The following is a 16,858-nucleotide window of genomic DNA, read 5'->3' as shown; positions in this document are numbered from 1 at the left end:
TCCTGGGTTCAAACTTTCAAGGAATTCTCCTGTCTCAGCCTCCCCAGTAGCTGGGATTACAGACGTGCACCACCACTCCCAGCTAATTTTTGTATTTTTAGTAGAGATGGGGTTTCGCCATGTGGCCCAGGATGCTCTCAAATTCCTGCCCTCATGATCCTTCCACCTTGGCTTCCCAAAGTGCTGGGATTACAGATGTGAGCCATCGTGCCTGGTTCTATATCCTGGTATTTTGATTTTTGAGTTTAATGCTAAATTTTATGTGTTGAAACTTGGTACCTCCCAGAAGTGTTCCATGTGACTTTTTTTTTTCTTTTTTTTTTTTTTTGAGACGGAGTTTCACTCTTGTCATCCAGGCTGGAGTGCAGTAGTGCAATCTCAACTCACTGCAACCTCTGCTTTTGGGTTCAAGTGATTCTCCTGCCTCAGCCTCCTGAGTAGCTGGGATTACAGGCGCTTGCCATCACACCCGGCTAATTTGTGTATTTTTAGTAGAGACGGGGTTTCACCATGTTGGCCAGTCTGGTCTTGAACTCCTGCCCTCAGGTGATCCACCCACCTTGGCCTCCCAACGTGTTGGAATTACAGGCATGAGCCACTGTGCCCAGCTGACTAAATTGTTTGCTACGTGATTTTTGATACAAATAATAACATATTTATTGTCTGAAAGGAATAAATACTTTTGCTTTTCTTGCTGAGGTATAAGATGTAAGCACCTTAAACTTTTCTTCCCTTATATGAACACTGTGTTTCCGTAATTTTGCTGAATTATTTTACCACCCAGTTATAGTTTCAAAAACCAAGTTCATAACTCTGACATAGAAATTAAAGCTTAAACCCAGTGACTCCAAGCTAAGCCTAATATTGAGCCTGCAAAAGGAGGTTTTTAAAGACCCAGTTAGTTCCTTCTGGGGAGCCTCCCCTGCAGATGTCCCAGCTTGCTCACCTCAGCTGTGGAAGAAGCCTCTATACTAAGACAATCTACAGAGCCCTGGAAAGCTGGCAACCCACACGCAGATGCAGTTAAGGTTAACATAAAAGGGTATTGGGAGGGTCTTACTGAAGATGAAGGTGTTATTGTTTTGAGACAGTTTCTAGACTTTTTAAAATACAAGTTAGATGTATGTAAAAACTTGAATTTCAAAGGAGTATTGCAACAGGAGGAAGTAGCGACTATAAGATTTTTAAAGATTGCAAAGATTAGGCAGACAATGGCTTTTTTTCCCAGGGAAAAGCAAACAAGATTAGTAAGGAGGTAGGAGGGGAATGTTTAAATGGAGGGTAATAAAATCAGATTTTGAGAATGTTTTACCCTGAAGTCAGCATGTTCTTAGGATAAACATAAAATGGGGTTGTATGGTGGCTCAGACTGAGGGTAGCTCAAAGTTCAGGAGCCTGTAGGAAGAAAATAAACTTAAGTTCAGTTTGATTAAGAAGTATTTTATATTTGCCACTGAAGACAAAGTCAGCTGATTTTTAATGAGAAAAAGGAGAAAATGCGCAAAGCGTTTTTCTGGCTGTGTGATAGGTAAGAAAAGAGAGCAAAAAAATAGATGCTGTCAAGGTTTCAGAGAAAAGGGAATACTTGCTGTTAACAGTGTACATTAATTCAACCATTGTAAAAAGCAGTGTGGCAATTCCTCACAGAACTAAAAACAGAATTACCATTTCACCAAGCAACCTCATCATTGGGTATATACCCAAAGAAATATAAATTATTCTCTCATAAAGACACATGCACAAGGGTGTTCACTGCAGCACTATTCACAATAGCAAAGACATGGAATCAACTTGAATGCCTATCAATGGTAGACTGAATAAAGAAAATATGGTATGATCAGGCACAATGGCTCATGCCTGTAATCGCAGCACTTTGAGAGGCCAAGGCAGGTGAATTGCCTGAGCTCAGGAGTTTGAGACCAGCCTGAGCAATATGGGAAAATCCCATCTATAAAAATTCATCTCTAAAAAAAAATACAATAAGAAAAATTAGTTAGGCATGGTGGCACACGCCTGTGGTCCGAGCTACTTGGACGGCGGAGGAACAAGAGTATTGCTTGGCCCACCATGATGGCTCATGCCTGTCATCCCAGAACTTTGGGAGGCCAAGGTGGGTGGATCACCTGAGGTCAGGGGTTCAAGACCAGACTGGCCAACATGATGAAACCCCATCTCTACTAAAAATACAAAAATTAGTTGGGCGTGGTGGTGGTGGGCATCATAATGAAAAGGGTTCCCCTCCCCCCCCATAAAGTGTTGTTGGAGAACACAAAAGACAGAGAATTTTATTAATCATGGATGTTTATGATCTGTGTGCTTCATCTTTTTCCACCTTTATTTTTGGTCTTATACATTTTTTTCACACGACTTTGTTGGGGTTGTACCTTTTTTTTTTTTTTTGGAGAGGGAGTTTTACTCTTGTTGCCCAGGCTGGAGTGTAATGGCACAATCTTGGCTCACCACAACCTCCGTCTCCTGGGTTCAAGCAATTCTACTGCCTCCACCTCCCAAGTAGCTGAGATTACAGGCATGTGCCACCACACCTGGCTAATTTTGTATTTTTACTAGAGACAGGGTTTCTCCATGTTGGTCAGGCTGGTCTTGAACTCCTGATCTCAGGTGATTCGCCTGTCTCAGCCTCCCGAAGTGGTGGAATTACAGAAGAGTGAGCTTCCGTGCCTGTCCCGGGTTGTATTTTTTATGTGAAAATGGTAAATATGACTACAGTGTTCCGCTGAGTTCTGTGAGTAGCTCTAACAAATTAGTAAATTTCAGTAACATTATGGGAGTCCCCAGTTTCTAAACAGTATCTCAGAAGCATAGATGGGCTTATAGAGTATGTGACTGGCATCTGCAGTGAGGACAATGTTGTGGGACTGAGCCCTGAATCAAGGTCTGCGTTGACTCTTGGTGGTGTCAGAATTGAAGTGTTAGACAATAAGTTGGTGTTGGAGAATTGCTTGGTGTTCAGCAAACTCTACAGATTTGGTGCCAGAAGAAAGATATCACAGACTCCTGGATTAGAATAAACCTCTGGGTGTCCAGGAATGAGAGGCTGTGCTCTCTACACAGGCTGTCACACTGTCCCTTGTTCTGTGATTCCAGCTCCCCTTCCAGGGTGACAGAGGACCTAAAACTTAGAGGAAAGGAGCTTTGATGGCAGATCCCCTTTTGCCGCAGCCACCACCACAAGATTTTCACCCACTCACTAACATACCCACTAGACATTAATGTGTCCACACCTCTCCCAGGACAGGGAACCACACTCAGGAATTTTACTACAGCATTTTTGATCCTAGTGTTTTTTTTGCCAAAAATTTACAGAAGTGTCTCCAAGTCTTCTGGCATATTCCCACCTCCAGACACTGAATCTGCAGCAGCAACCTGTTTTGTCCACCAGCCTGGGGTTCTGGACCACCTGTTTATAAACTCATCTGCCTGCATGGACCCAGAAATAAGAGTACAGCCCCACCTGGGCCACTATCTGTAGCACAAACCAATCCTTCTACCTGGAGTGTACTCTTCCCCACCCAGGGAGTTTGTTTTTTTTTAAACTTCTATTTTTGGTTTAGGGGTGCACATGCAGGTTTGTTATACAGCTAAAATTGTGTCATGGTGGTTTTGTGTATAGATTATTCTGTAACTAAGGTACTAAGTATAGCACCAAAGAGGTATTTTTTCCAACCCTGTTTCTCCTGCCACCCTCCACCCTCAACTAGGCCTCAGTGTCTGTTGTTCCCCTCTGTGTTCATGTTTTTATTATTTAGCTCTTACTTATAAATAACCTGCATTTGGTTTTCCATTTACACATTAATTTTCTTTCTTTCTTTTTTTTTTTTTAAAGACAGTTTCACTCTTGTCACCCAGGCTGGAGTGCAATGGCGTGATCTTTGGTCACTGCAACCTCCGCCTCCTGGGTTCAAGCAATTCTCCATCCCCAGCCTCCCAAGTAGCTTGGGATTACAGGTGCCCACCACCATGCCTGGCTAATTTTTGTATTTTTTAGTAGAGACGGGGTTTCACCATAATGGCCAGGCTGGTCGCCAACTACTGACCTCAGGTGATTTGCCTGCCTTGGCCTCCCAAAGTGCTGGGATTACAGGCGTGAGCCACTGCATCTGGCCTCCGCATTAGTTTTCCAAGAATAATGGTCTCCAGCTTCATGTTGCTATAAAGGGCATAATCTTGTTTTTTTCTGTACCAGTTCCATGTTGCTTTATTTACTGTAGCTCTGTAGTATAATTTGAAAACAGGTAATGTAATGCCTTCAGTTTTGTTGTTTTGCTTATGTTTACTTTGGCTATTCAGACTCTTTTTTGGTTTTATATGAATTTTACAATTTGGTTTTATATGAATTATACAAAAACAATGTTTTTGGTTATTGTTTTCTGTTTGTTTTTTATGACCACACAGTATTCCATGATGTTTATGTATCTTTTTTTATTATATATTTTATTTTATTTTATTTTAGAGACAGGGTCTCACTCTGTTACCCAGGCTGAAGTGCAGTGGCATAATCTTGGCTCACTGCAACCTCCTCCTCTCGGGTTCAAGCAATTCTCCTGCCTCAGCCTCCTGAGTAGCTGGGATTACAGGTGCCCGCCACCATGCCCGGCTAATTTTTGTAGTTTTAGTAGAAACGGGGTTTCACCATGTTGGCCAGGCTGGTCTGGAACTCCTGACCTTAGGTGACCTGCCCACCTCTGCCTCCCAAAGTGCTGGGATTACAGGCATGAGCCACTGTTCCTGGGCTTTTTTTTTTTTTTTTTTTTGAGACAGTCTCACTCTTGTTGTCTAGAATGAAGTGCAATGGTGCCATCTCAGCTCACTGCAACCTCCGCCTCCTGGGTTTAAGTGATTATCCTGTCTCAGCCTCCTGAGTAGCTGGGAGTACAGACGCCCACCACCACCATGCCCAACTAATTTTTGTATTTTTAGAAGAGATAGGGTTTCACCATGTTGGCCAGGCTAGTCTTGAACTTCTGACCTCAGGTGATCCACCCACCTTGGCCTCCCAAAGTTCTGGGATTACAGGCATGAGCCATCATGGTGGGCCAAGCAATACTCTTGTTCCTCAGCCTTCCAAGTAGCTGGGGCCACAGGTGTGTGCCACCATGCCTAACTAATTTTTCTTATTGTATTTTTTTTAGAGATGCATTTTTATAGATGGGATTTTCCCATATTGCTCAGGCTGGTCTCAAACTCCTGAGCTCAGGCAATCCACCTGCCTTGGCCTCTCAAAGTGCTGAGATTACAGGCATGAGCCATTGTGCCTGATCATACCATATTTTCTTTATTCAGTCTACCATTGATAGGCATTCAAGTTGATTCCATGTCTTTGCTATTGTGAATAGTGCTGCAGTGAACACCCTTGTGCATGTGTTTTTATGAGAGAATAATTTATATTTCTTTGGGTATATACCCAATGATGAGGTTGCTTGGTGAAATGGTAATTCTGTTTTTAGTTCTGTGAGGAATTGCCATACTGCTTTTTACAATGGTTGAATTAATGTACACTGTTAACAGCAATGTATAAGTATTCCCTTTTCTCTGAAACCTTGACAGCATCTATTTTTTGACATTTTAATAGCCGTTCTCACTGGTGTGGATGGTATCTCATGGTTTTTCTTGGCATTTCTCTAATGATTATTGATGAGTATTTTATTACATGCTTGTTAGCCAAATGTCTTCTTTCGAAAAGCATCTTTTTTCATGTTTCTTGTCTACTTTTTAATGAGGTATTTTTTTTCTTGTAAACTTGTTTAAGTTCCTTATGGATTCTGGATATTAGACCTTTGTCAGAAGCATAGTTTGCAAATATTTTCTATTATTCCGTAGGTTGTCTGTTTACTGTGTTGATAGTTTCCTTTTCTTTGAAGGAGATTTTTAGTTTAATTAGATCCAATTTGTCAATTTTCACTTTTGTTGTAACTGCTTTTGGTATTTTCATCATGAAGTCTCTGCCAGTTTCTATGTCTAGAATGGTATTTCTTCAGTTATCTTCCAGGGTTTTTTATCATTTTAAAATTAACATTTCAGTCTTTAATCAATCTTAAGTTGATTTTTGTGTATGGTGTAATAAAGGGGTCCAGTTTTAGTCTTCTCCATAGTGCTAGCTGGTTATTCCACAACCATTTATTAAATAGGGAATTCTTTCCACATTCATTTCTTTCCTTTTTTTTTTTTTATTATACTTTTAAGTTTTAGGGTACATGTGCACAATGTGCAGGTTAGTTACATATGTATACATGTGCCATGCTGGTGTGCTGCACCCATTAACTCGTCATTTAGCATTAGGTGTATCTCCTAATGCTATCCCTCCCCCCTCCCCCCACCCCACAACAGTCCCCAGAGTGTGATGTTCCCCTTCCTGTGTCCATGTGTTCTCATTGTTCAATTCCCATCTATGAGTGAGAACATGTGGTGTTTGGTTTTTTGTCCTTGTGATAGTTTACTGAGAATGATGATTTCCAATTTCATCCATGTCCCTACAAAGGACATGAACTTATCATTTTTTATGGCTGCATAGTATTCCATGGTGTACATACACCACATTTTCTTAATCCAGTCTATCATTGTTGGACATTCAGGTTGGTTCCAAGTCTTTGCTACTGTGAATAGTGCCGCAATAAACATACGTGTGCATGTGTCTTTATAGCAGCATATTTATAGTCCTTTGGGTATATACCCAGTATTGGGATGGCTGGGTCAAATGGTATTTCTAGTTCTAGATCCTTGAGGAATCACCACACTGACTTCCACAATGGTTGAACTAGTTTACAGTCACACCAACAGTGTAGAAGTGTTCCTATTTCTCCACATCCTCTCCAGCCACCTGTTGTTTCCTGACTTTTTAATGATTGCCATTCTAACTGGTGTGAGATGGTATCTCATTGTGGTTTTGATTTGCATTTCTCTGATGGCCAGTGATGATGAGCAGTTTTTCATGTGTCTTTTGGCTGCATAAATGTCTTCTTTTGAGAAGTGTCTGTTCATATCCTTTGCCCACTTTTTGATGGGGTTGTTTGTTTTTTTCTTGTAAATTAGTTTGAGTTCATTGTAGATTCTGGATATTAGCCCTTTGTCAGATGAGTAGGTTGTGAAAATTTTCTCCCATTTTGTAAGTTGCCTGTTCACTCTAATGGTAGTTTCTTTTGCTGTGCAGAAGCTCTTGAGTTTAATTAGATCCCATTTGTCAATTTTGGCTTTTGTTGCCATTGCTTTTGGTGTTTTAGACATGAAGTCCTTGCCCATGCCTATGTCCTGAATGGTAATGCCTAGGTTTTCTTCTAGGGTTTTTACGGTTTTAGGTCTAACATTTCTATTGTTACTTTTGGTGAAGATCAGATGGGTGTAGGTGTGTGGCATTATTGCTGGGCTCCCTATTCTGTTACATTCATCTATGAGTTTGTTTCTGTACCAGTTCCATGTTGCTTTGTTTACTGTAGCTTTGTAGTATAATTTGAAAACAGGTAATGTAATGCCTTCAGCTTTGTTGTTTTGCTTATGTTTACTGTGGCTATTCAGACTCTTTTTTGGTTTTATATGAATTTTACAACAGTTTTTTTTTCATTCTGTTAAAAATATTTTGGTCATTTGATATTGAATAGCATTAAATCTGTAAATTTTGAAGGACAGTATGATCACTTTTAGGATATTGATTTTTTCTATGAGCATAAAGTTGTTTTCCATTTGTGCCATTTCTGACTTCTTTAAGCATTGTTTTGTAATTCTTATAGAGATCTTTCACTTTCCTGGTTAGCTGTATTCTTAGATCTTTTATTCTTTTTGCAGCAATTGTGAATGGGATTATGTTTATGATTCATATTTGGCTTGGATGTTGTTGATTCACAGGGATGCTACTAATTTTTGTCCATTTATTTTGTGTCCTAAAATTATTTTTTTCCGAAGCCGTGTAAAAATATATTTTTACTTTAAAAATAACTTAGTTACACTAATACTTCGTGTGTATCTTACCAACATGTAGCTGACAGTTAAAATTTTGCAATATAGATATAATATATGGGGATATATAAGAACTACAAGAAAATCTCCAAACCCATAAAGTTCAAATGTGAAAACAGAAAAGTTTTAACACTGGAGAATTCTCTACGGTGAGCCCAAGCAATATATAGAAAAGAGTCTAGAAAAAAGGCTGAGGTGTTAAATACGTTTTTACTTCCTCTTGCTCAGAAAATGTTGGAGTGCTGTAAAGTTCTGTAAATTTCTAATGTGACTCGCCCAGCTCTTCGTAGCTAGTGCCAATCCTGGCCAAACCAGATTTCTTGTGTGTCTGCAAACAATATGTAAGCCAAACATCACCAGTGCCTGCTGAAAATGGGTTCTGACTGACGGATTTCCTCGTTTTGCCAAGACAGGATTTTTTTTTTTTTTTCTAAATTGTTTTTGCAAACAAGGCATAACAGGTAAAAAATAAAAATACTTTGTAAGAATATTATTTTAGAAAACCCATCACAAAACTGCAAATACAGCTTCGGAAGCCCTTCTGTTCAACTGTGGTTAGTTTAGTTTGTTTTTGTACCTTCTACCCCAAAGGAAATAAGTTGTCATCCTGTTACTTATTTTTTTCCATGACATTCAGCCCCTCATCCAAAAGTGAGGGCCCAATATATCAAGCTGCAGGGAGAGGAGGGAACCTGTAAGGTCAGAGAGGGACTCCTCTGACAGTCTTTCCCTTGATGAGCTCGCATGACGCGGGATGGTGAAACGTGTTCGGCTGGCCAGTTGGGGTACTGTTCGGACAGGCTGGAGGAGTGGCTGTCCCTGCCCTGTCTGGACTGAGATGCAGAGCCGCTGGAGCCCCATGAGCTGTCTCCCTGGCGGACTGTCCCATTCTCCAACAGACTGCTTTTCTCCTGACCTTTTTCCTCCATGATGGGCTTGCAGCTAAGCCTTGGCAACTTTGCTGGCCCAAAGGACTCCTGTTTGGAATTAAAGTTCACCGGTGACAATAAGAGCAACATGAGAGCTTGGGACCCTCCAGTGATCGTGAAGGAGATGGTATTTTTGACCACTGAGGAGGGTGTTTCTGTGAACACAGAGTCTGAGGTGCTGTTGGCCCGGAAGAACTTATTATGCCCGGGGAACTGACCCAGGTGTGCTTTCTCCTAGTTTCCAGGTAAAAGCTCATTGTTCCCTTGAAGAAAGGAAATATCACCAAAGACATCGTGCTTGGCCCTCTTTGCCGATTTGGATGGTATGGCAAAAGTCTCCAAGAGGGGGACTGATGATATCGGGAGACAGAATGTCTCAGTTTAAATTTCTTTCCTTTCTTGTTATTGGCTGCTTTCAGGTAAATTGGGGCCTTGGCTGGCATTTTGGAATTTGAGAATGTCTATTTTGCAAGCGGAAAAAAGGGCAACTTTTTCACAGATGGTATATGTTTCTGAAGAATCTTTTTCGTTAGGAACTGTCACATCATTTTTCTCAAGTGGCTTCAGAAGTGGCTCTAGCTGTGCGCGATTCCGGCGTGGTGGGCGGTGACCCGCAGGGAAGCGAGGCCACCTGATCGCACTGCTGTGGCCAGGCTGCAGCTTCCCAGATCCCTTGCAGCCCGGGATCGGGTGGTTGCGGAGGGCTGTATCCTGAAATTATACTGAAGTTATTTGTAAGTTTAAAGAGCTATTCTGCCAAGACTCTACGGTTTTCCTGATGTAGAATCCTGTTGTCTGCAAACAGGGATAGCTTGACTTCCTCTGTTCCTGTTTAAATGCCTTTTATTTTTATTTTTATTTATTTTTAGATGGAGTTTTGCTTTGTCGCCCAGGCTGGAGGGTAGTGGCACGATCTCGGTAAATGCAACCTCCGCCTCCTAGGTTCAAGTGATTCTCCGTCTCAGCCTCGTGAGTAGCTGAAATTACAGGCACGTGACACCACGCTCGGCTAATTTTTGTATTTTTAGTAGAGACAGGGTTTCACCATGTTGGTCAGGCTAGTCTCGAACTCTTGACCTCATGATCCACCCGCCTTGGCCTCTCAAAGTGCTGGGATTACAGGCATGAGCCACTGCATCCAGCCAAATGCCTTTTATTTTTATCTTTTGCCTGATTGCTCTGACCAGGACTTCCAATTTTATGTTGAATAGTAGTGTTAAGAGAAGGCATCTTTTGCCTTTTGCCAGTTTTCAAGGAGGAATATTTCAAGCTTTTTTTTTTTTTTCTTTTTGAGATAATCTCCCTTTGTCTCTCATGCTGGAGTGCAGTGGCACAATCTCGGCCAACTGCAGCCTCTGCCTTCTGGGTTCAAGCGATTCTCCTTCCTTGGCCTCTTGAGTAGCTGGGATTACAGGCACCCGCCACCACACCTGGCTAATTTTTGCGTTTTTAGTAGAGATGGGTTTTGCTATGTCAGCCAGGTTGATCTCAAACTCCTGACCTCAAACTCAAGACCTGCCTTGGCCTCCCAAATTGCTGAAATTACAGGAGTGAACCACTGTACCCATCTGCTTCCAGGTTTTGTTTATTCAGTATGTTGGGGCTGAGTGTTTGTCATAGATAACTTATTTTAAAGCATGTACCTTCAATGCCTAGGTTGTTGAGGATTTTTAACATGAAAGATGTTAAAATTTACCAAAAGCTTTTTCTGCATCTATTGAGGTAATCTTGTGATTTCTGTCTTTAGTAGTTCTGTTTATGTGATGAATCACATTTATTAATTTGTGTATGTTGAACCAACCTTGCATTCCCAAAATAAATTCTACTTGCTTATAGTGGGTTAGCTTTTGGATATGCTGCTGGATTTTGTCAGGATTTTGTCAGGATTTTGTTGAAGATTTTTGTATCAGTGTTCAAAGATACTGGCCTGAATTTTATTGGTTTATCTCTGCCAGGTTTTGGTATCAGAATAATGCTGTTCTTATATAATGAGTTGGAGAGAAGTTACTTTTTCTTAAGTTCTTAAAATAGTTTTAGTAGAAATAATACCAGCACTTTTTTGTACGTCTGGTCCAGCTGTGAATGTCTGGTCCTTGGCTTTGTTTGGTTGGTAGGCTATTTATTACAATTCAGTTTTTGAGCTTCTTGTTCATCTATTTAGGGCTTTAATTTCTTTTTTGTTCATTCTTGGAAGGATGTATTCCTTAATAATTTTTTCATTTTTTCTAGATTTTCTTGTTTGTGTGCACAGAGGTGTTCATAATAGACTTCAAGATATTTTTGTGGGTTCAGTGGTAATATCTCTGTGTTTGGCTTGTATAATTTTGAGATTTTTTAAATTTCCTGAGGATTTTTTTATTTCTGATTGTGTGGTCAGTTTTAGAGTGTGTGCCATGTGGTGATGAGAAGAATGTATGTTATGTTATTTTTAGATGAAGAGTTCTGTAGATACCTATTAGGAATATTTGGTCAAGTGTTGAGTTTAGGTTCTCATATTTTGTTAATTTTCTTCTTCAATTATCTGTCTATTAGTGCCTGTGGGATGTTGTAATCTCCCACTATTATTGTGTCTGAATCTAAATCTCTTCATAGGTCTCTGAGAACATGCTTTATTCATCTGAACCTATGAATTTTATATAACATCTTTCTCTCTTCTGTTTTTTCTTCCATAAACATTCTTTCGTGTGCACACAGTGTGCAAAATTTAGATGTCCAGGAGTTCAAGAACATGTTTAGAGACCTGGCTGTTGTAAAAGAAAATATAAATTAGAAATAAGAGGCTTAATTAGTCTACATAAAAGTAAGAAAATATCTTACTAAAATCTCTTTTCTTATAACATTTAGATTATGTATATATTTTTATCTCCCTTTTTTCGAAATATATGTAAATCAAATAACAGCTAAATAAACCTTTTGTCGTTTTTTTTTTTTTTTGGTCTCAGGATTGTCTTCATCTGAGACCTGAGATTAATTGTTTCGTTTTTGCTTTGGCAAAAGGTTGTTCTTATGATTTTTAGTCTTTTAAAGTTGACACAGATTTGTTCAGAGTCACGCTCATTCCAACAGCACACAAAAGTTGAGCATAAAAATAGTATTAAATTTAGCAATAAAGAATTATCAAGACTAAAAGATACTGAGTAAGTTGTTTGACAGAAACCTGATTATCCATGATGATTATTTGCAGGCTAAAGTATTTATACTACAAAAGCAAAAAGAGTTCGGTTTATGGCTGGGCGCGGTGGCTCACGCTGGTAATCCCAGCACTTTGGGAGGCCAAGGTGGGTGGATCACCTGAGGTTGGGAGTTACAGACCAGCCTGACCAACATGGAGTAATCTTGTCTCTAAGAAAAATACAAAATTAGCTGAGCATGGTGGCACATGCCTGTAATCCAGCTACTCGGTAGATTGAGGCAGGAGAATCACTTGAACCCAGGAGGTGGAGGTTGAGGTGAGCCGAAATCATGCCTTTGCCCTCCAGCCTGGGCAATGAGAGCAAAACTCAGTCTCAACAAAAAAAAAAAAAAAAAAAAAAAAAGAGAAAGAAAAAAAGAGTCCAGTTTATAAACTGAAAAGTGGAGTGTGCTGTCATATCTTTGTTTCTATTTATTACTTCAGTACAATTAGCATAGTTATGTGTAATGTTTGTAGACAACCTGCATTCATATACATTCAATAGTATTTTCTACAAGAGTATGAATATAAGCCACAATATTTACTTTGAATGAATTCCTTAAATAGTTGTTTTAATATTGTGATTCATACTTTTGAAATGTAGTTTTTCAACTGAATTATAGTTGCAGAAAATTTTTAAAAATCCTACATACATTATGAGTAGTATATTTAAATTATTCATAATTACATATTTATATCTAATATCCAAAGAAAATTTATTACCTAATCGTTACAGTAGATATTAGTCTGATATGCTTATTAATTTAACCAATAGGGATAGTTATAGGTAAGTATAATTTTAGTGGTTTTCATTACAGAAATTGGAATGCTGCTATTACAGGACAAATAAAGGCAGGTGATTTGGCCACCCCAAAACTGTATAGCTGTTTAGTTAGTTACGTTGCAGGCTCACGTATATTCCGTTATATTAACACAGTCAGGTTTTAATTTTTTTTATCAAAAAGTGCTGGTGGTAGTTGTCAGATATATTTCTATATAGATTCCGCATTTAATGGGCAGCGGATTAGAGAGCAGCAGAGATAGAAAAAAATCTTCTAAAATTCTGCTGATAATGTACCCCCTTTCTTCACAACCCTCATGTTTCTCATGCTGTGAGTAGCTATGCACTTTTGATATTTAGAGAGAAATTATTTTTAGAGGAATATTTTCTGGCTGACTTGATCAATCTTATATGTAATCTCAGTTTTTTCTTAAGATGCTTTTAACTTCTTTTTTTTCCTCAATATACTCTTTCTCGGAATGAGAGCTGTTTTTCTCTCGAAAGCTTTGTGTATCTGTTTTAGAAGCCCTATTAGTATCCCATAATGTCTGTGAAAGACGTGGGCTGTCACAGTGAGAACTCTTGGAGCTATCTCTATCTGGATGCATGCTGGAAATCCAGCAGTATATTTTCCATGTCACCATTATAAATAGAAACTGTGGCTTAGATAATGCTCGCATTCCCATTATTTGAAGGTGCAATTCTACCCGGGAGGCCTGCAGGCTCTCCTTCTGCAGCTCAGGCTTCACTCTTCTGTTTTTTTGAGATGGATTCTCCCCCTGTTGCCCAGGCCAGAGTGCGATGGTGCAGTCTCGCAATCTCAGCTCACTGCAGCTTCCCCCTTCTGGGCTCAAGGGATTCTCCTGCCTCAGCCTCCTGAGTGCTTGGATTACAGGTGCCCACCACCATGCCCAGCAAATTTTTTATTTTTATTTTTAGTGGAGACGGGGTTTCACCATGTTGACCAGGCTGCCCTTGAACTCCTGACCTCATGATCTGCCCACCTCGGCCTCCCAAAGTTCTGGGATTACAGGCATGAGCCACCGCACCCGGCCAGACTTCACTCTTTGACGTGACACTAAAGTGCTGCTGTGGCAATTGTCATTCATCTAAGATGTGAGCTGCCAGCTGTGAGCCCTGTGCTGTGGGCTGTACCACAGTGGCAGATGGTAGGAAACAAGAGAGGACACTGGCCACCAGAAGAGGGGAAGCAGGAGTGCGCTAGTCCAGTCCTCAGGGAGTAGAGAGCCAGTGCTTTAAAACGCAAGTAGCCAAAGAGACAGCACCCTATTCAACCACTTTTGTAGAAGAATGAAAGTCTACCTTAAGCAGGCACCTGGCTTCAAGTTGCAAAACTACCTTCTGCCATGAAGATGTGAAAAGCTTATTTTGTCATTGAATATAACCAATTAGCATACATGGATGACCTCCCCAGTGACCAGGTGAATTTAGGATGAACTACCTATGACATGGCGCTGTAAATTCTTCTACTTGTGAACTAATTATGGTAACCGTCTTTCTTTTCAATCTCTTAAGCAGATGGATTGTAATACATGTGACATTCAGATTTAATTGTGTAATGAAACAGTTTTCTTTCTGTTCTATTACTGTGGTTTCTCTGGTGCTGAAGAGAATTAATAAAAATTATATTTCCCAAACACTGTCTAGAATTACCAGACATAATATAAACACATAAGGTGCCAACCAAGCTTTACTCTAGAGGGGACTTTCCCTCTCAGGCTTCCAGTCAACTCACAGTTATGCTGTAAAATGTGTGCTGTCACCTAAACATGCAGGCAGAATTGTGTCTCTGCCTATTTGGTAGTTTCATTTTCTATTTAGAACCAGCCTGAGTCTCTCTTGCTGGCTTATTATTGGACCATCAGCCCAGGGTCACTGGAAATGCTCTCACAGTCACCTAGGTGTCTTTGAGACATTTGAGAATCTCCAGAACAGAATTGTGTCAGGCTGACTAGAGTGGTTAATTTTGCTTCTATCTTAGTGTAAAAGAAATGAGTCATCATGTGTTTGCTCCTCCCCTCATACAAGAGATGTCTTTGGTTGGTACCCAGATGAGAGTTTCTCTAGTTCCCTGGTACTTGAGTGAAAAATGATGAGGAGGTCTGGAGACTCAAACAAATAAACTAATTGCTTCCAATTCATATAGTCATTAGAAAAATAGATGAAGCAGTCATGGTCCCTACCATGCAAGAACTTTTAGTCTAGACTAGCAACTGGATAAGTGGTTTAATTATGCATCAAAAGGTTGGGTACAATAAATAGATGTGTGCAAAAATATGGGCTTTATTTGGGCCGTTTTCTTTATATTTTTGTGACTTGTGATATCTACACCTGAACATATATTAATAAACAAAAGTTATTATTTGTATTTTTTATGCCCTGCTAAGAATACTTATTTATCATCTAAAAAATTATTCTAGAAAACCTTAAGGGATTTGTTTAAATTGCTTATTAGTATGTGATATAAAATTGAAAGGGCAGTGGGGCTAAAAAAGATTAAAATTACACAAACTCTGAGATTTAAGTTTCTGTTTTTGTTTTTGTTTTTTAGCTAAGTTTAAAAAAAGAAATGGAACTAAAAATACTCCCCAATGGCATAAAGAACAGAATTTTACATCAGCTCTACACCCTGCTTCAGCCCTGTTTAGATTCACCCTTTTTGAAGGCCTTATTTAGGTCTGGCCCTACCCTGGAGTCTTGCCTCACAGAACTAATTAGAAGAGATCAGAGTTTTGGGTGATGAATCCTTTTGCCTTTTTAGGGTCGGTTCTCACAATTTTCTGAAACCCAAAAGCAGATAAATGGAAAATATAAAATATGTATTATAGGGTCTTAATTTTTTAATTTTTTGTTAAAACCAGTGTTTGCAGAGACATTCCGTCTAGCAAGCTGTTTTCTGTTCCTGCAGATACAGTAGTTGATTCACAAGTCACAAAATAGTAAATATAAACATAATAATTCATCTAAATTACATTACACTCTATATCCCCTCATCTGTCTATATTTAGATTTTATTCTATGCATTTTAAAAAAAAAATTAGTGACAGAAATACAGAAGAAGAAATAATGCTGGATCCTTATTCTAAATCCTTGGAATTATTCAACACTTAGTATCAACTCACAGGGTGTTATTGGAATTAAATCAAATAATGAGTTATCACAGTGCTCTGTAACATCCTATTGATTACATAGTACCTGCTTAATAAACATTGCATTAGTACATGTGCACATGTTGTTTTCCAAATGCAGACTTACTCAGAAATTGCTGTTTTCTGTTTTCTTTGTGAACTTTAAAGAGCCAGCAAGTAATATACTTGAAGATAGAGAATGGTTGTCTTCATTTTTATCAGAAGTATTTGTGTTGTGACAAGAGTGCTGAGTGTAAGGGACTCTGTGCTGTGCCTCATTTTTCTAACAAATGCTAATAGCCCAGAGAGAGTGACATCAGCACTGACAGGGGACTTGTTTAGAACACCTATTTATGGACCATTTCCAAACCTGCAGAATCACATTACATAGAGTGGGGCCAAGTTTACCAAGTGATTTATAAGCTAATTAAAGCTTGAGTGGCAATGCTTTGGTAAGTGGTTATAAGCTCAGGCTTCTAATTAGAATCACACGGCCAATTCACAGAACTCTCTTGTGCCCTTTTCACAGTTTCTGTTTAATGTTCTGAAGAAAGCATCTATTTGTTTTAATTAAGTGCCTCCTGTGACTCTAAGGTGCCAGAATCAAAATGAGAAGTTTAAGATACATTCATGAGAGTTAAGTTCCACCTTTGCACTAAAAGGTGGTCCAGGAACCTGTTCTATTTGGATTTGGTAAGGACAGGACAGTGTGGCCAATATTTGTATTACTGTAGCAGAAATTGCTGATGTCTGTAGCAGGGGATGGCACCTGAAGACAAAAAAAAAAAAAGAGAAACTTACATTTTTATCTCTGTGGAGCAGCTTATTTTTCCTGAATCTTTTCTGTTATTCAGGATAGAAA

At 39.4% G+C, this 16,858-nt stretch overlaps 1 protein-coding gene and 1 pseudogene across 1 annotated transcript in view; one reads left to right on the top strand and one right to left on the bottom strand.

Moving 5' to 3' along the window:
• ZNF91 (zinc finger protein 91) overlaps positions 1–16,858 on the top strand; it is a 37,073-nt gene that overhangs the window by 2,701 nt on the left and 17,514 nt on the right. The gene's annotated exons all lie outside the window — the stretch shown is intronic.
• Positions 8,576–9,442, bottom strand: LOC129020618 (cdc42 effector protein 3-like; annotated as a pseudogene).

Source organism: Pongo pygmaeus, chromosome 20, assembly GCF_028885625.2.
Source record: "Pongo pygmaeus isolate AG05252 chromosome 20, NHGRI_mPonPyg2-v2.0_pri, whole genome shotgun sequence".
NCBI classification, from domain to species: domain Eukaryota; kingdom Metazoa; phylum Chordata; class Mammalia; order Primates; family Hominidae; genus Pongo; species Pongo pygmaeus.
The sequence above is the reverse complement of the archived record's forward strand: the minus strand, read 5'-3'. Positions and strand labels throughout refer to the sequence as shown.